The sequence below is a fragment of the Passer montanus genome, unplaced genomic scaffold, assembly GCF_014805655.1.
Source record: "Passer montanus isolate IOZ18808 unplaced genomic scaffold, ASM1480565v1 scaffold33, whole genome shotgun sequence".
In the NCBI taxonomy this organism is placed as follows: Eukaryota; Metazoa; Chordata; class Aves; order Passeriformes; family Passeridae; genus Passer; species Passer montanus.
Genome location: NW_024368041.1, coordinates 4,385,752 through 4,406,508, shown reverse-complemented (window position 1 = coordinate 4,406,508; position 20,757 = coordinate 4,385,752).

The window sequence follows — 20,757 nt, the reverse complement described above, 5'->3', positions numbered from 1 at the left end:
AAATGTTCGGAGTCCCTGCTGGCCGAGGAGCCTGCCCCGGCTTCCGCCACCGCTGCGGGACTCCAGCCTGTCATCCACCCCAGGAAACGCTTGTGGGCTTTAAAAACACAATCCACATCCCTCTGGCCATGTCACAGCTTTCATTCACAGTCTGGCAGGGGAAGGGGGGCGGGGTGGAGCTGATAGAAACAGCAAAGTATTGCTCACATTGAGTGTGCACTTCATTCATACAGGCTGTCACAGAAGGGAAAGAGTCCTTGCTTGATTGCAGTTCTGCTTACCTTACTTTTTTTTCTTTGTTCTGTTCCTTTCTTCACATTCATTCAATCAAATTATTAAAATATAAAATTGCAGAAAAATAAGGCAACAGTGCTGGGTGAATGCTTTCCGTCCTACATCATGTATTCAACTCAAATAGCCGACATCAGAGGGGAATGACAAGTTTGTTATCATTGCTGAACACTTCAGAGTCTCCAAATTTATTTAGTCATCTGATGTCCATCATCTGTTTGATATCCACCTTTATTCAAGTAGGTCAGCCATATCAATCTTCATTTTTAATTCATAGAATCACAGAATCATAGAATCATTTATATTAGAAAAGAATTCTAAGATCACCAAGTCCAGACATAAACCTAGCACTGCTCCACTAAACCATGCCCCTAAGTGCCACATCTATATATGTTTTAAATGCTTTCAGGGCTGGTGACTCCACCACTTCCCTGGGCAGCCTATTCTAATGCCTCACCACCCATTCAGCAAAGAATTTTTTCCTAATACCCAACTTAAACTTCCCCTGATGCAACTTGAGGCAATTTCCTCTGGTCCTGTTGCTTGTTACTTGGTGGAAGGGTTTTAAAAACAGCTCAAGATCAAAATAAACTATTGATGTATTAATGACAGAAAGCAGCAATCATTTGAGAGAAATATAGATTAAGACTGAAGAGAGAAATCATGGCTCACCTCATGCATGGCTCACCCTGGCTGTTAATGACCTGCACACTGCTAAGCACGAGCAGCAATTGATAGCACGGACACACACCCACCCCTGCACACAGCCCATCTGGCCGTGGAGCAGCAGGAGTGAGTGCTCCTGCTCTGTGTGCCCACACCAACCCCACAACCTGGCAGGAGAGCCCCGAGAGGTCCTGCACACGTCCCCACGTGCAGCTCCGTGCCACCATCCCATCAGCTGGGTGCACATACCCCTGGCAGTGTCTCACAGGAGGGTGCTGTGTCTGGGCAGGGCAGTGACACTGGTACCCATGGCAGCATCAAAGCAAGTGCTGCTGCTGTTTCCTTCATAAGGACACTCTCCATAAAAAAAAAAAAACAAAAACCATCCTTATTTCTTTTTGTACTTTTTGTACCGATTTTTCCTTTGTTAAAAAAAAAAAACCAAAAACATCCTTATTTCTTTTTGTACCGATTTTTCCTTTGTTAAAAAAAAAAATCCAAAACCTAAAAATCTTTTTTGCATTTTCACGGTTAATATTCTGTACACCAGACAATTGGCATCCTCTTGAGCACTATTGGGTTTGCAAGTTAAGGTTTTGGTAACAGGAGGCTACAGGGAAGACTCACATGAGGAGCTGCTAGAAGCTTCACATGTGTCCCATGGAGCACATGCCAGCTGGCTCCAAGATGGATCTGCCACTGGCCAAGGCCAAGTCCATCAGCAGCAGTGGTAGCACCTCTGGGATAAGATATTTAAGGGGTGGGGGAAAACTCCCTGCACAGTTGCAGCCAAAGAGTGGAGAATGTGAGAGGAACAATTCTGCAGATACCAAGGTCAGTGAGGAGGGAGCAGGAGGAGGTGCTCTAGGTGCCAGAGAAGACATTCCCCTGCAGCCTGTGGTGCAGCCCGTGGTGATGCAGCTGTACCCCTGCAGCCCACAAAAGTCCACAGGGGAGCAGAGATCCACCTGCACCCCATGGAGAACCCACACTGCAGGTGGATGCCCAAAGGAGGCTCTGATCCACTGGAAAGCTGAGCTGTGGTGGTGGAGAGAGGAGTCATGTTGGAGCAGGTTTGCTGGCAGGACTTGTGACCCTGTGGGAGTCAGTCATGCTACAGCAGATTGTGGAGAGCTGCTGCCCATGGGAAGGACTCGCACTGGAGAAGTTTGTGGAGAGCTGTGTTCCATGGGGTAGACTCCAGACTGGAGCAAGGAAAGAAATGACAAGTCCTTCCACTGAGGAGGAAGGAGCTGCAGAGACACCGTGTGATGAATTGACCATTGTTTCCATTGCCCATCCCTCTGCACCCTGGAGAGAAGATGGAGAAAATCATGAGCAAAGTGGAGCCTGGGAAGAAGGGAGGTGGGGAGCAGGGATTTTAAAGATTTGATTTTATTTTCTCAATACCCTACTCTGATTTGCTTGGCAAAAATTCAGTTAAATTCCCCAAGTCAAGTCTGTTTTGCCCATGATGGTAATTGCTGAGTGATCTGTCCCTGCTCTTATGTCAACTCATGAGCCCTTTGTTATATTTCCTGTCCCCTGTGCAGTGGAGGACAGGGGAGATAGAGGAGCTTCAGTGGGCACTGGGCATCCAGCCAGGGTCAATCCACCACGTCAGCTTGGACAGCTGTGGCTGTCCCATTCACCCGTCACATCTACAAGCCCTTCTGCCTTGACAGCCACTGCTATCCAGGCTATTTTGCAGACCATAAGGCCATCCCTACAAGAACACCTAAATTCAGGAGTATATTGTATTCCACATACTCTTCCCAGGGCACTGCTCAAGTTAAGAACATTGCTGACATCCTCTAAAACAATCAGAAAGCATTTTCTGTCACTTGGTCTCCAGCATAAGCTCAGCTAGCAGGAACAAAAGACAATTACCATGAAATTTAATGCAACAGATGCAGTTTTTGAAGTATAAGAATATTTTAAACAAGAATAACCATTGGAACAGCTTACAAACTGGTTGTGCATTATCCATCTGTTCATATCAAGACAAGCTGCTATTCTTAGAAGACACACTGTAGGTCAAACCAAAATTATAATGTAGGAAACTGAATTTTGTTGATCTTTGTTGCGGAAGCCAGATTAAAGGAGATTAATACAAATGTCACATGTTTACATTTTCCAAATATGTGCTATTTTCCACCTGTAATTTAAGTTAAATCATATTTGTAATGAAGGAATCTGTGCCTTTTTTCTACCCTGCTGCACATGTAGAAGACTGATTACTTAAGGATGTAACATAAACCCAAAAGACCCCATTGAAGTCTGGCTACACAGCCCCAGGTCAGCAATACTGTTTTTATACAGCCCTTCCCAGATGTGTCATATTTACATGTGCTGTAGAATGCATATTTCTGCCTAGGAAATCCCAGCTAAAATTATGGGAATGCTTATCATAATAGCTATTCCACCCTTGGGTAACTGAAATTTTTTAATTCAGTCCTATCCTTTTAAGAAGAACTTCCCTGAGAATTCAGAAAGTGCTGTCAGCCATAGCTAAGGGACTAAAAAGAAGTACTCTGTGAAGTAAGTAGAAATTTTGAGGACAGCATGATGTCATTTATATAAGTATAAACCTGAGAAGTAAGATAGCACTCAACAATTAAAAGAACCAAACAAATGGAGCCACCTTCTTTTCCAGTCCCTTGCTTAGCAGACTACATTTCTCCTAATCTGCTTATTGATGAATCTTTAACCTGGTTCCATTTCCTCCCAGCTGGTCCTGGTCAGGAGAGCGCAGAGCTCAGAATAGGTGAGGGTACTCAGACAGCTCTGTTTCTCCAGAATAAGTAGACATAGCTGCCTGAGTGGGATTTCTTGTTTGATTTTTGTGGGTTTTATTTATACTTTCAAGTTCTTCATTCCAGATGTGCCTGAAAGTGGAGGGGACAGTTTAGTCCCATTTAAGCCAAGTTCATGTGTGGTATCCGCTCCTACTTTCTCTTCTCAAAATGGGAAGACAGCCAAGGGACATCCAATCAGTAGGAAAATGATCTTCAGGGATGCTTGAGTGAGGACCCATCAAAGTAGAGAGCCAACACAGCTGGAAAAAATAGGAGACATCAAGACCTCACTGAAAGCCAGATGTTCAGTGCACATTTTCCTTTCTAATTTTTTTAATCAGAAGTTTTTAACAACAACAGAAACACATCCTACTTTTTCTTAAAATACAGTCAGGAAAGGAGACTGCTTATGAGTTTAAGTTCATATGTTTTATTGCTCTAATTCCTTTGAAAAAAGTTTAGACATAAAATTAATTGGAGAAGAAACATATGCTTCTTGGCTCGGCAATGCTCAGTGCAGTCAGCGTTGGATTATTTCTTTCTGTGTACTTTCGCAAGATGTCTGTTGGTTTTGAATTAGTTGCATTGTAGAGTTAAATTTATATGATGGGATTTAGCAGACAAAACAAAGACCCTTTTCAAAAAATGTTTTCAGGGAGATATTGATGGAAGAAGAGATATAAAATAATGGGGAAGAGTGTAGCTGAAGAATAAGAAGTCTATAGGGAATGTTTCCCTGCACAGCTTAAAAGCTTGGTAAATCCAGCACTGAACTAATTTACAAGAGACTGTGACTGAAGCAATGCCAAGAGAAAGAAGAAGGGAGGATCAAATGTCAAAAATCCCCAAGTCCTATTGAAGAAGTCAGTTTAGGGGTAGAGTGGTAAAAGAACTTGGAATCAGAGATGCCTCGTTTGGGCCAGATGTCTCAGTGTCTCTGTACAGGTGTGACTAATATTTCCCCTGATGCACAACAAACTTGAGAAGAAAGATTTGAGAGTTCAACTCAACAGCAGGGATTTGAGAGTTCAACTCTTGGCTTTGTTATTAACCTTTTCTGTGTGTACAGCAAGTCCTGACCACAGTCCCTCTTTGTGTGAGCTCTCCTGAAAGAGGCTGTGTCCTGTCACGTTTTCAGCTACTCGACCATTGTGTTGATAAGAAATGTTTTCAGGAACATGGCTAAACAGTTCTATTCAGAAAAAAAAAAAAAAAAGAAAAGAGAAATTTCACAGTTTTTCAGACAAGAAGCCGACACATACTGGCACAACACTGGACATTTCTCATCTACATGGATGCCAGTAAGATGCTTTTAATGAGAAATTACTAGTGGCCATAGTAACTGGGGATTGTAGAGGAAAGGGCTGAGAGAATATAAGAGACAATTTTAAAAACTAGGAAATATAATCTGAAATAAGCATATTTTGAATTCAGCTACAGGTTTGCTTAATCACAGAATGAATTAATATTTTTTAAAAACGCCAATTAAGAATTTTTTATAAAATCTTCTGGTGTGATCTCAAAATTTTGTATAAGCACAGTCATAAAAAACATCACAAAGAAAGCTGGTTGAGAGTAAGAATCACAGATGAGGACTGAAATCAAATTAAGCAGCACACAGTGCATCACTTGGAGTTGAAGATGAGGAAATATGTACAATTTTTTATCAGTGGATGACAGTGAAGTGTCATCCACATGCTGTGGAAAGGAGATGCAGCCCTAGAACAAACGGAGAAACTATTTTAGCCACACATAAGGGAATACTAACAAAACTAAACTGCTGAAGACCTCACCATTGGGAAACTAGAGGTATAGAATCCTCAAGATTGGAAGAGACCTTTGAAATCACCCAGTCCAACCATCAGCCCAGCACCACCACTCAAACCCCTAACTACTAAACCACATCACCCAGAACCAGATCCAGATTCCTCTTAGACACCTCCAGAGATGATCACCATGTCCCTGGGCAGCCTGTTCCAGTGGCTGACCACCCTAACAATGAACATTTCCTTCACAATATCTGATCTGAATCTCCCCTGTCTTGCCTTAAGGCCATTTCCTCTGGTCCTCTCACTGCAGGCATGGCAGAAGTGACCAGCTCCCATCTCACCCCGGTCTCCTTTCAGAAGGTTGCAGAGGTTCCCCCTGAGCCTCCTCTTCTCAAGATTTCTCAAGCCCAGCTCCCTCAGCCCTAGTACTTATTTTCTAAATCTCTCATAAGCCTTGTTACCCTTTGCTGGACATGCTCCAGCACTTCAGTGTCCTAAACTGTCATCCACCTATTTAGAGAGAGATTTAGTGAAAAACAAAAGGAAGCAGGAAATTTAGGGATATAAGGAATATACAGCTTGGACAGCAAATGGCAGCTAAAGAGTTTAAGAAGTTTGCCCTTGTAAATGAGAAGCCAAATTAACGAAATAACCCAATTAACACACACCACACACACACACACACACAGAGTCTGAAAAGACCCATTGTATTAAAGTCAGTGTAATTTTAAGAACAATGGCATAAAGACTAGTGGAGAACTGTCAGCCAGAAACTAGAAATCAGAAGAAATAAAAGTTAGAAGATTCCCAACTGTAAGAAAAAGGAATTTCTAGCAAGTAGTTAGGTCATGGTAAAAATAAAAATTAAAAGTTATGATATATACATCATCTGCTTTTAAGATAGAATTTGTTGCATTTATCAAATGGAATTAAGATGACAGGGCCCAAAGAAGAGAACCCAGGGGATCCTACTCCAGACTATGTTTCAGCTTCTTTTGTCATTGAGGAAATGTTCCACTATCTTTTTATCTTCAAATCATATCCAACCCTTAAATTATCACTGGCTTCCTTTCAGTATTTTTATAGCGCTTTCCTCAAGCTATACAATTACCATTCCAATTTGTCCACCTTGAGATCCTCATAGTCCTCCTACTCTGGTTGAACATTTCCAACTTCAACCCCACCACCCTTTAACCCCTTCACCAATGAGAAGGAGCCTCTCAGCTCTTCCCCTGAGATCTGTATCCTGGCTGAGGTTTTTTCCCCCTTCAGCAATTCTCAGACCAAGCTCAGACTTCCCTGAAGAATCACTCGCCTATTCAACACTTCCAATCTGTTTTAGGTGATCTAGGTCCTCCAAAACACTGTTTTAATTTTTTTTTTTCTGGGACATTTTAAAGGCTTCAGGTCCTAAGCCTTAAAGGTTTCTTCTACTTCTAAAATCTATCTTTTCTTTAGGAATAAATTCTTCTTTCCCAAGACTGCAATTTTTTTTTTCACCAAAGACACTCCCCAAATAAACAGGTTTGTATTTTCATGCATCCTTCCATAACACAGGGAATGGGAATCATTGGAGTGGGACACCTCCACTAACTTCAGAGAATCAGTACCTTACTTGAGCATTAACTAGTTCATTTTACGTGAATGCTCGATTTAATATTTACTGAACAATATTTTTCTTGTTTCAGTCTCTGAAAATGAAAATTTGAGGGATATTTGATATAGAATCACAAAAGGTATTTTATCCCTCATCTCTTGATAAACACCTCTGGCAGATTATAAATGGTAATCCTGCTAGAAAGAGTGATATGGTTATACTTCTAGTTTGGATTGTAATTATTTTGATTATTTGTAGTAAGTGGAGTTCTGTTTTCTAGTGTAACACAAGTTTAGAGAGCTTCTTTTATACATGCACTAAGCTGTGTACAGTATTACAAGAGGTCCGAGATTATTCTGAACCAAGTGGTCTATTTTATGCCCCAAAAAACATTGTACATGGTGGGTACTGAAAAAAAAAAAAGACATGAAAAAATAAAAATTATGGTGGAAAAAAAATCTGGGGGAGATCAATGGTTCTGCTGTGTCCTGTCTTGAGAAATAACCTGACTGTCCAAGGACTGACTGCAGATCCAACAGCAAGGGAGGGTTTGCACAGATCATGGTTTTACACACTCTGTACTGCACATGTAATTCTATAGATATTTCTCGGAAGTTTCAGCCTCTCCTTGCATAGCTCAGCCCTCTAAACAGATATTTTACGACATGAAAAGAATTGCCATGTTTACAAAGACTGATTTTGGTCTCAGAATCAGTTTCCAGCCAATTTCTCCAAATCTTGTTTCTTGTTCTTATTAATGCTACTGCCTTTTCATTACACTTGAGTCACCAGAGCTGTGATTTCATGTAGTGCTGTTATTTCTTTGTGCTGTTTTTAAAATTTGTGTTTTAGTGAACAGCATGTGCCTCACTCAGTGGAAAGCTAAGTATTCCCTGGAGTAAGAGAAAGGATAGAAAAGAAAGAACAAGATAAAAGCATCAGGTCCACACCAGTAGGTAGGACATGGCACAGGGAGCCCTTGTGTCATCCCAGGCAGGTATTTTATCCCTCATCTCTTGATAAACACCTCTGGCAGATTATAAATGGTAATCCTGCTAGAAAGAGTGATATGGTTATACTTCTAGTTTGGATTGTAATTATTTTGATTATTTGTATAAGTGGAGTTCTGTTTTCTAGTGTAACACAAGTTTAGTGAGCTTCTTTTATACATGCACTAAGCTGTGTACAGTATTACAAGAGGTCCGAGATTATTCTGAACCAAGTGGTCTATTTTATGCCCCAAAAAACATTGTACATGGTGGGTACTGAAAAAAAAAAAAAGACATGAAAAAATAAAAATTATGGTGGAAAAAAATCTGGGGGAGATCAATGGTTCTGCTGTCTCCTGCCTTGAGAAATAACCTGACTGTCCAAGGACTAACTGCAGATCCAACAGCAAGGGAGGGTTTGCACAGATCATGGTTTTACACACTCTGTACTGCACATGTAATTCTGTAGATATTTCTCAGAAGTTTCAGCCTCTCCTTGCATAGCTCAGCCCTCTAAACAGATATTTTACGACATGAAAAGAATTGCCATGTTTACAAAGACTGATTTTGGTCTCAGAATCAATGTTTCCAGCCAATTTCTCCAAATCTTGTTTCTTGTTCTTATTAGTGCTACTGCCTTTTCATTACACTTGGGTCACCAGAGCTGTGATTTCATGTAGTGCTGTTATTTCTTTGTGCTGTTTTTAAAATTTGTGTTTTAGTGAACAGCATGTGCCTCACTCAGTGGAAAGCTAAGTATTCCCTGGAGTAAGAGAAAGGATAGAAAAGAAAGAACAAGATAAAAGCATCAGGTCCACACCAGTAGGTAGGACATGGCACAGGGAGCCCTTGTGTCATCCCAGGCAGGCTGGAACTTTGGGAAAGTCGCCTCATCTCTCTGGAGTTCAGTGTTTCTAAAACATTTGTTTTCTACAGAAAACAAACATAATGTTACTCATAATGAAACTACATTTTCATGACCCATTAGAGGAAAAGAAGTGCTGTATAAGAGATTATGATGTACAGGTGTAAAAACTGAAAAATATGTTAATGTTTTATTGGTATAACCAATGTAAAATCAACCATCCTTACACTACTTTGTAAAATATGGGACACAAAGGACTTTATCAAGGACTTTATCTCTTGCTTATGTAGCAGGTATAAGCCCTAGACTAGCTGTTTTAAGGAGAAAATAAATCTTCCCCTCAAGGGGATAGGATGAAAAGGGGGATGAGGAGGGAAGGGAATCAGTGGAGCCTTTTGCAAATATGACAGCTTTTCTAGAGATAAGTAGATGATGCAGGTGAAAGAGAGATAAACAAACCATCTGTCCCACCTAGCATAAGTGTTTTCTAGAGTGCCTGACATTTTTCTTCACTGAGAGATATGCAAAATGATAAATCTCTGCTGATAAATCCCTCTTGTGCAGAGTGGGTTCCAACCCTTGCAGGATTTGAAACTTCAGGACTTCAGTATAATCCAAGCACTTTACCAGACATAGTCTCAACTATATAGCTCATGTAAATTATTGTCAAATAAAAGGCCCCATGGAAGATATCAATAATTCTGTGCAATAAATGCACACACCTGACTTACCTGTGTAATATCACTTTTCATGACCAGGGCAGTCCTAGCTCCTCCAATCATCCTGTATAACTCTGAAAGCTTCGACTGGCTTTTCCTACACCTCAGTTAGCTTCTAAAACATTTTTTCTTAATTAAAAAACAAACAAACAAAAAGAAAAACAACCAAACAAAACAAAAACAAAACAAAAAAAATTCAACAACCAACAAAAAGCCCAAACAAACAAAAAAACCCAAACCCCACAAAAACAAAGATTTTCCAATGTTTTCGCAAATCTTTATGCTCTATGAGATTTCTGAGATGACTAATTCCCACATTAACAGGTCTGGCACTGAACCATTTATTCAATAATTCAGTATACTCATACACTAGCATCCTAGTAATCACGCTAGCTGGGCACTAAGGGATCACAAGATAATTCCAAATAGATTTCAAATGGTATAGAGATTTTTTACTGTGGAAAATATGTCAGTGGTGTCCTTTCAATGACAAAATATTTTACTGTAGACAGGATAAATGTTTTCATCCATCTAAAGCTACATGTAGTGCAATGCAGCATATGTGGGTAGTGCAATATTTCCAAAGTGCAAACTCCTGAGTCACTGCGTGGAGCACATCCCCATGAATTGGCTCACTCATCCTGCTATAAAAGTCTCCCTTCCAGCACTGAAAGTTGTCACCATACAGATTTGGCACTCTTCAGTGTGATCACACAAATGTCATCTGCATCATCACTTGATTGCCTGGAATCTCTGGCAAGAGCTGCTGGTGATTCCCTTAGAAACCTCTCCTTGGATGGTTAAGTGACCACAAATGGTGAAAGAGAGGGCAAAGACAGATTTCCTTTCAGCAGCAGTGCTTCCTGGCACATGCTTGAGGACATGATAACATACTGTAAGCAGAAGCACTGCTCTGCTGAAGCTGGGACTTTAAAGAATGGGAAAAGATTGCTCAGGCAAACAGCGTGCTTAGTACTGGAATATCAGTTTCTTCCATAACCTGAGTTCAGCAAACCTGTACAAGATGCAAGGTGCTTTGCTGCCCATGATGGAGCTGAGTCACAACTGAACTGCAAGGACCATTTCATAGAATTCCTGCCCAACAGCTAGAACCTTAAGCCTTCCCTGGAAAGCTTTACTGTGCTGAAAGTTATACTGTGGCACATTCCCAGAGATGCCATTATCTTGGTGAAGAGGTTACACAAACTCACCAGACTCCCAAATTCCTGCATTTTTCAGACTTTGCATCCTGCCCATCTTTGCACACTAGAGGTGTCAGGAGATCCTACACAATGTTTTACCACATTGCCACATAAATCTGTGCTCCTATTCTCATGAGACTGCAGCAGTTCTTTCACCATAAGAGTGTGAAAATCAACAATTATTGCCTGCAAGTGTTCATGCTGCCAGGGAATGACTAATTAGCTTTAATTGCCAGCAGCAATTAAAGGCTGGGGTGTCACCAAAATTTACATTAAGAGTTAATCATTGTAGCTGATTACCTCCTCTGCTACCCTGGAGGAGCCAAGGTCTTCCAGTAATTATACTTGACCTGAGCTGTTTTTTAATTTAAACATGCAGATGTGGGGAAAATTGTATGAAGATACATGAGCCAAAAGAGGGTAACACTTTTGAAATCTGGTAAGAAAACTTATGCCTTTGGTGCAGGACTGTAAAGTCCATTGCCAAAGCAACAGTCATGTAGCAGTGCTGAGGTTGTCATGTGTAAATCCCTTTATGAATCTGTATTTTTGTGCCTAAGAATTGTCCATAAACTATAAAACAGGATAGTCCTCTGTGAAAGGCTGAGAAGTCTGAGGTTTCACCTTACTCTATGCAAATTATGCTCTAGTCCTCACAAAAAGGGCAACTTTTTCAGGCAATCTGGTGTCAATGACCAAAATATTTCAGCATCCAAAGAAGAAAACCATATGTGGCTCATAATTAAGTAAAAATAGTCATTTACTACATTAGATCAATTCACTGGTTACCACTTATAATTTTAAACTACAATTACCAATTTATAATGGAAAGTGAAATATGTCTAAGTTACCACATGGGAGTATCTCTTTCACAGAGGATCCATTTTTATAATTATTTTAATATGCAATAATGAAAGCATGACTATAGTAAAAGATTCACAGAATAGAATATATATGCATGGCACTTTGCAAATGGCATTTTAACTCCATAACTTTCCTTGTTCTTCTTGATGTTCATTGTATCATATGCAGGGGACAATTTTGAATAAAATTACTAATGAGGAAATAAAGATGTACTGGGATTTATTTTTTGGGTAATATTTGAACAGAGCCATAAGGATATGTTCGCCCTTATTTCCTAAGGAAAGTTTTAGTGGGTCATACTAATGAGGTTCATTACTACAGGATTCATTTGTGCACAGGGGGTTTCACATGCCCCAAATCTAGCTGAGATCCTAATTGGACTACGTGCACATATCAAGTTTCAGAAATCTCCACAAAAAAGGGAATTTCCTTTACCCTTGAATTTTCTTTCCTCTACAACCTGCTCAACTTCCAGTCCTCCAGGCTCCTTGACTTTTGGCTGGACTCACTTAACTCCCTGCCTGTCTCTGTTTTCAAATTTAAAAGTTGTAGGTATGATTTTCAGCTACTGCCTGTGTTGAATATTGCTATCCATTTCCCTTCCCCTTGCCTGTAAAATATTCTTTTCTTTCTAGGTTTGACCTCTACATTTTCTCTTGGGACAGTTTCTACCCCAGCAGGAGTCCTGGTGCAGAAATAACCTAACATTGCTAACACTGGTGTTTAGCTCTGTATTTGAATAAACAGCTCAGTGATGATTATTTCTGTCAGCATGAAATCACTTTGGAAAAGCCCATTAATACTAAGAAAGACTTCCTGTAGATTCAGCAGCCCATGATATAATTACTACAATTAAAGGAAAGAAATCTCTTATTCAGACTTAAAGCTAAACTAGAAACCAGGAAATTTTCCAAACGATCACTTATTTTCCCTTAGATCTGGGGATTTGATTGGGACAGGGGAGATTTGTCAAGTATTCATTGATAGATATTTTTCCTGTATTTGGACTCTAAATGTAGGTTCTCTTGAATTATTTTTTCTGGAATACTGTGCAATTAACTAGTCTTGACATAGAGTGAAGCAGTGAATTGCACTGTGCTATGAAACATGCCAGTGATAATTGCACTCCATGCTGTGTTTTCAATGAAATTCACCCTTTCAAATGTTTTTCTGAAAAAAAACAAACAAACAAACAAACAAAAAAAACCAAAACAAAACCAAACAAACAAAAAAACAACACACCAAAACCAAATAAAACAACCAAAAACACAATAAAGACTCATTTGAAATAGGGATGCAAACAACTGTGGTCACTTAAGTTTCTTTATTATCCCAAGCTAATTCCTCAGAGGCCTTTTCACAAAAGAGTCAACAGACACAATTCATGAATGTGCAACCACAGAACCACAACTGTATCAGAACTTTGAGAGCATCAATCTGAGTCAGGATCAAGCAGGCCTGGAGGAGCACCAAGAACACAACCTTTATTCATGACCAGAGATAACTTTTCTCCTCTTTCCTTGATTTTTCTTCTTTCAATGAAAAAAGCTGTAAAAACTCCACACTTAAACAGAATTTTGGGAAAAGCTGCTCTTACCTTTTTTCTTACATTTTTTCCTGGTGCTTATTTTTCCATTATTAAAGGCAAAACAAAGAAATAAATCAGTTAAAAATAAAGTCATTTTAAACCAGTCTTACAAACTTGGAAATCTGTTGTGTTAAAGAGCTATTGCAAAAGCATGTAATGTGTGTGGTTAAACTCATATATATAATATGCAAGGAAATACTAAAATTTGTGCACTTTCTGAGAAATGTACTTTTGTCAACCAGCCAACACCCAAATAATGGAAGAATAAAGTTTAATAGAAATGAATGTGCATATACAGTAGCTTAAACCTGTTGTTAGTTTTTTGCCTTCTGAAATTATTAATCAAGGGCCAGTTCATTAAATGCCATTTAGTGCTAGTCATAATTTTGGTTAGCCATAACTAATTGGTTAGCTGAAATATTTTCCTCTCAATACTTTGAAACAAACACATCAAATTCCCTGCTCTTAATGTTATTAAAACAATTTTTGTCTGGAAAACTGAGGAGGCAAGTAAATAATGAACACACAGACCAAATTTTTGCAGCATGCTGAGTTATCATGGGGCGCCTTGGGATATTATCACAGCCAAAGGGAAATCTACTCCTAAAGAACATGAAGTGTGTTGTAAAAAGGATCTGGGCACCAACACCAACAAGCATAATGCACAAAGACCTCACTTATAGGTAATTTCAAAAGGAAAATGCATCTGAAATTTTGCCTCAAAAATTGCAATTAGTAATTCAGCATGTTGTAAGAAAAGTCTGTGCCTAACCATGGATACAGCAGCTTGAAATTTCTCTTGGAAGTTTATTAGTGATGGTCTGAGCAAGGACTGTCTGCTGATTAGTGATAAGATTGAGCAAGGAGGGTCTGCTCTTAGTATTGAAAAGTGCTGAGACCCGCTTGCCTGAAGTGCCAGAGCCTGCCATGAGGAAGCAAGGACTGTCTGCTGATTAGTGATAAGATTGAGCAAGGAGGGTCTGCTCTTCTTAGTGTTGAAAAGTGCTGAGACCCGCTTGCCCCAAGTGCCAGAGCCTGCCATGAGGAATGCAAGGCACCCTCCCTGAGGCTGGGAGCAGCAAAGGTGTGCTGGCCCTGACACAGCACTGAGAGCCAGGAGTGTTGAGCAAAATAAGCTAAAGAGCCCCCAACACCTTTTTCAGCATAAAGCACATTTTTCTTATTAAGTCTGATATCACATAATCTAAAAAATGCATCTGACTGACCATCAATCACTTTATACTTCAAAAGGCCAGTCCTACTTTTGCAAAGGGAGGACTTCAAAAATACCACCCCAAGTAGTGGTATGAGTCAGCTGAGTGGGAACACCCCTCAAAATTTCTCCTCAAGACTGAGCAAAAGGTGTTTGCCCATGGTGTTGGTATGGGGGTGAGTAACATCAAGCTCTCATTAATAATTTTCTTGCTAGCTTTAATATAATTGCTTCAATATTGCTTCAAAAATAGTACATTGTACTAGTAGTTACAGCTGTATAGCAAATAATTCTGATTAAGCTCTTTTTTCCCTTAATCTTTATAATTACTGTTATCAATTAAAAGAAATAATATATTTATATAAATAGATTAAGTTTGACATCCTTAGACCTGTGGACAAAATTGTATAAAGGTTCAATTACACCTGTATAATCCTTTACACATAAACCACTGACAAATCTGGGCCTAAGACTGGATCCAGCTGCACCCAGGCTCCCTCTGAGAAGGAGCAGAAAGCAAGGGGGTCCTTTCTGCACCTTGTGACTCAAGAGGAGAGTTTCTCTAATAACTTTTGTATGAAGCTCCCACTCTGCCCACACACATTGAGCACAGCCACAGACAACTCTTTCTGCCACGAATACAGATTTTGCTGGCCTCTCTAGGCAGCAGTCTCACTCAGGCACCATGACATCTCAGCAATATATTATTTTGGGTTTCAGAATTCACTGCTTCTGTCTCCCAGTAAAGGTGCAGTAACACCTGGGCTGAATGTAAGCTGGAGAAAAGTGAATCTTATCCCCTCCTTGAAGCTGTGCCTGTCCAAAAAAGAGATTGGGTCCTTTGCCCAGAAATAAAATTCTTTACTTAATTGTTTAAAATATTGCACTTCACTGACAGATGGAAAATTTAAGTTATATCTTCCTGATAAAACCTGAAAAACCCACAGACATTAAACATCATTCAACAGACTTTGAAGTAATGACAGTGGGTGTTGGGTGAATTATGGAATTACAGTTGGTTTCCTGTATCTTCTCTGTGCTCACAATGCTTAGTGAAAATACTTTGGAAAAACTCTCCATGGCACATACTGATGTTTGTGGATCTTGTCAGAAGCGATTTTACCTAGATAGCTCCATTTCTATAAATTAATCTTTGATATGTTTTCCTGTCTGCCTGAGGGATTTCCAAATACATGTGACCTTGTAGGCAGCCTGTAAAGCCATGCCAGGTACAGAGGACACTGTGTGTCTCAGGGCCACAGGCATTTATTGTGGAACAGTGCAGACAGAAAGGAGGAAGGATTATTTGAGGAAGTTCTGCCATTGAAAGTAATAGTTGAAGAAATAGGACCAAGAGCAAACCTGTGCCAGACAGGGCTAAAGAGCAATTATGCCTAAATTATCATTGACTCAAACTGGTCTTCTGGACATGACAGCTGGTCTGAAACAAGAGGCAATAAATTCTGCATACTGTCATCACAATTATACCATTTCACAAAGCATTATTAGCAAATTCTGCTTTCATATGCAATCCACACTTTACTCTGACTGAAAAAAAATGCTACCTTGAGACTTTTAAATTGCCCCACCTAAGAGAGGTTGACCTCACAACTAATCAACAAGCAATTTAGGTGGTAGCCAAAGGAGCAAAGCTTAGCCAAAAGGACATTGCATTTCCAGTGCTGAAGGTGGGAGACACAGTGCTTCAGGCCATTGTTAATATCAGTTGGTAATAAGTAGATGCTGAATAAGGAGGAGGAAATAAATTCTGATTCTGAAGAAATGCGCAAATATGATACTTACAGGAAAGCAAGATCCCAAGGTGACATCATCTTCTAAGAAAGCAAAGATGAAGGAGTCAGCTGAGAGGTAACTCCATGTAAATGCTTTTCAGCTGCAAAGAGACTTCTAAGCTACGCGAGGTGTCAGGGTGTGCAGGATACACAGTTTTCTCTTCATTCACTTTCACTCCTCCCAAGATATTCACAACAATGTAATTTCAATTTCATTTTGTAAATACTTTCCCTATTTTATTTTACTCCACGTTGCCTTGGGTTAAGGGTGATTTTATAGTAATAGGGAAGTTGGGATAATGGAAATTCCTCACAGCTAGTCAGGAAAAAAATCCCCTTAAGCGGTATGTGAGGAAAAAAAGCTGTTAAAAAGAAAGGGGCAAAACATGAAATAGAAATGGCGAGGTGGGTCTGACAAAATCTAAGGGAGAATTAGGATTTCTGGAATTAAATGGACAAATTCAAAGAATCTCATTCTAGCAGTCAATTAGGCAAAATGAAATAAGAACATTAGGAATGTTAAATGCAATTAGAGAATTAATTAAAAATTAATGACTATAGTAATTTTCAGGATACAGTCAGTGAGATATTCACCTATCTCTTCTCCGGTTCTTTTACTTGTGAGAAACTTTTTTTTCTTGCACATATTCTTTTCCCACTTGTGTATTTCTGTCATTTTGACTGAAAAGCCTTTGGGACAGAAGCCATCTTCCTCCACATTTTGACTGAAAACCCTGGGCTATGTTAGAGTAATGTATTGAATAATTCTACCAAATTAAATATAAAACCCCTGTTCCCTCTGTAGAAATGATATTTAAAAGGGCATTGAAATTATAAAAGAGAAAAAAATATTTTATTCTGATTCCGTAGCTGTCAAGACAAAAAGTTCTTTGTCTTTCAGTAAAACCAGAAATTCACTTAATTTATCTGAGAAGTAACTAGTTCTGAATTTACACCTTTTCACAAAATAATACAACTGGGAAGCCTAGGAATAAGATCACAAATGCCCTGTGTTTGTTTTCTGCAGACCGAAGGGCTGGATGAGGTTGCAGAGACTCTGTAGTGCATCCTTGCACCAATGTGGAAGGTGTTGGGGCAAGGGGCTGGGATTACTGAGCAGAGCACTGCTGGAGTCTTGCATCTGCCATGTTTCCAGGCTCCCAAATGAGCCTGAACTGGCCAGGAAGTTTCACAAGAGAGGGAATAGAAACAGGATAATTTGGCCAATATAACTGTGATCTTTCTATATTCATGTTCTAAATTATATTTTTAAGTGCATGAAAAGACATAAAGGAATTACTGCTCCAGCAGTAAAAGTAACCTAGCTGGGTAACTTTTGCAACCCAGTGTTTTCCATTCAAGATTTTTAAACAGTGTTTTTCATTCAAGATTTTAAAAAAGAGTTGCTCAAAGATTTTGGAAAAAAAAAAATAAAAAGAAGTCAAAGTCCTAAAGAACTGGAGAACAGTAAAGATTAAAATATTAAGAGTAACAAACCCTAGCATTATCTCCTCCACCAGCTCACTTCTGATTTGCTGGCAGTCACCAGTGCAGTAGAGAGTGGTTGCAGAATGGTGATTTTCCAGCTATTTGAACAAGTTCCATTTGACACGATGATCAATCGTGAGCCATGAACTCATCCAAAAAAATCAGGATAATTTTTCTTCATGACTAAATTGGTAATGATTTTTGCCTTGTTCTCAATGCCCAGCCATTTTCCAGATCTATAAAACAAAAGGACACCATCAGTGAATTTCCAAGTTTACCTGCAGCTTTTTTGTGGAAGGGACCCAAGAGGTCATTGTGTTCATTCCTCACTGGAATAAATACATCAGTGGTTTCTTTGACTTTCCTGTCACATCTGTCCAAGAATACTTAAAATCCTCTCATGATGGAAACTCCACTATCTCTCTTGGCAAGTAATCCCAGTGTGAATCTCAGAAGTTGAAGCTTTCCTTTCCTTGCTCCTCTTTAATCTTTTTTTCTTCATGCTTATTAGTATTCTCCCCCATTTCTCTCATAAATTTAATTTTTTAGAACATTAATATCTCTGAAATTACTAAAGTGAGGAGCTTCAAACTGAGCACAACATTCCAGCTGAGGTCTTACAGTGCTGAGTACAGCAGGATTACTTCACGAGCTGTTCATGGCTCTTTGTACAGCCCAAGGCAGTGTTTAATGTGCTTCGTAGTAACATGACATTTTTTGATTGTAGAAGGTATGTGACCTTCTATAGCTTCAGATCCTTTTTCTAAGAGCCACCAGCTAATGGGTCATTCCCATCAGCTTTTTATATGCAAGAGACCACTTCATCAGAAATATACCACGTGGAAATTGCCCTTCATTTTTCACTATTTGGAGTTTTTTTGATCATTGAAGCATCATGTCTTCTGCAGATTTATTAAGTTTAATCTTTGTTTCGTCACCTCTGTCATTAATGAAAATATCAAATTGAAAAAGACACAGAACAGACTCCTGCAGGTACCATTTCATAGCAGCCTTGTATCCTAAAAGTGAAAAATTTGCAATATTTTGCATGGTGCCATTTTTAACCAGTTTGCCATCCACTCTGTAGCTGCTTCACAAAGAATACATTTTTATGTGGCTTTTGAAATAGTCAAAACTTTACTGAAGCCAGCTAGGCCTGACTGTTGAGGAAATAAAAGTGAAATACTGTGTTTAAAATCTCTAGTTCCCATTGAATTTGTATAGTTGTCTGTCATTCTTATTTAATATTTCTAAGTTTTTACAAAGTATTGGATCATTTTTCCCCAGAATTTTTCTAAGACATCAACTTCAGTTGAATGGTCAACAATTTCTTGGTCTATTTGCTTTTCTGTTTTAAAGATAAGTTCTATATTTGGCTACATGGTTTGGGTTTGGGATTTTTTCTGTGTTTTCCTAACCATAGTGGTGCAATTTCCAATCATCTCCAGGCGTAGAATTTTCTTTCCTCCTGCTTTGCTATAGACTCCAACATTTGCAATTTTTTGCTGTTCTCTGTTTCAGCTCTCCTCTCAGTGGTGACCATGTCTATACCTCCCACTGTAGAAGAATTAACTTTGCTTTTCTTTCCTCTGCTCCCAAAGGGCATGTACAATGATTCCTCATGCCCCTTGCTAGTTAAATCTCAGTTTTTGCCTTTCTGGTTTTGTCCCTCCTTTTCCTTTTATTTTTTATTTTGTATCTTTTACCTGATAAAATTTTTAGGTTTTTTATACTTCTGTTTTGTAACTGAGGTCAATAAAGCGCACATGAGTTAGCAAAACTGGTGACATAAGATGCTTTTGGTCCTCCCATAAATTTAGGAGGGTTTCTGTTTGTGTTCTTCACTTGGGGGATTACTGTCAATAATTGGAGAAGATTAATGGTCTCTTGCTTCTTTTTAACTTTCATGTTTGATCCAGTTTCTCTTACAATTGCAGCCTCTCCTCCTGAGCCTTCATTATGGCAGATCCAATTAGTTTTATTCTTCTAATGTATCCCTTTCCATACATGTATTTCTGCAAGGGCTGGTTAACTAGGGAACTGTCAGCCTGTTGATTTCCCCTTTCCCATTTCTCCTTTAATTTCTTGAGGAAACATTTCAATTGTATCTTTTTTAATCAAGAAGTTAAATACCCAGTGTCCCTCCTCCCTCTGAAAAGTTGGTTTCAAGATACAGAAATGCATCCTGCTGGTATCTGGTGTTATCTTTGAACACTCAGCAAGGCAGGCACAAACCACAGAAACATTTTTAGATGTTTACAGGGTATGACTCTGGTTCACTGTGACAGACTTGCTCATAATTTGGTTTCCCATGATCCAAGGGCACCAGCTCCAAAAACTTTGGGTGACACACGCAGCGGAAGAGCCACACCATCACTATTAGGTCACTGAAACCCAAAATTAGTATCACCCTTCTCCACATGGGTCTTCTGAACTTCTCAGGAATAGAACGTTGCCCCGCTTTCCTAAGGGATAGACATGGAGCCTCTTTCCTGTGACAAGCTGAGTCTTGAAATGGGCACAGATCTGGGTGCAAGATCAAGAACCTAGAAAGTATGGAGAAAAACCATCTAGAAGACATGAGGATATAAAATTTGCAAATTCTGTGAAACACAAACACACTATTTATAAAAGAGAAAACAGATAAGGCTCATGAATTTGTAGGTGTATTTCTAGCTGTAGATTAAAAACAGGTTTTACTAAAACTGTAAATATAGAAATAAATACAACAATCTCGACATTTTTTTATTTAGGACAAAACCAGTGGAATTGACAGTACATTTAATTTGGATTTGAGAATAATATTGGACCCTTATGTCCTCAGAAAGGGCACCAAGCACATAAAATGTCCAGTCATGTTCTCCTTTCTTTGCTTCCACAGATTTTGAAGAGTGACCAATTCCCACAGTCTTGAA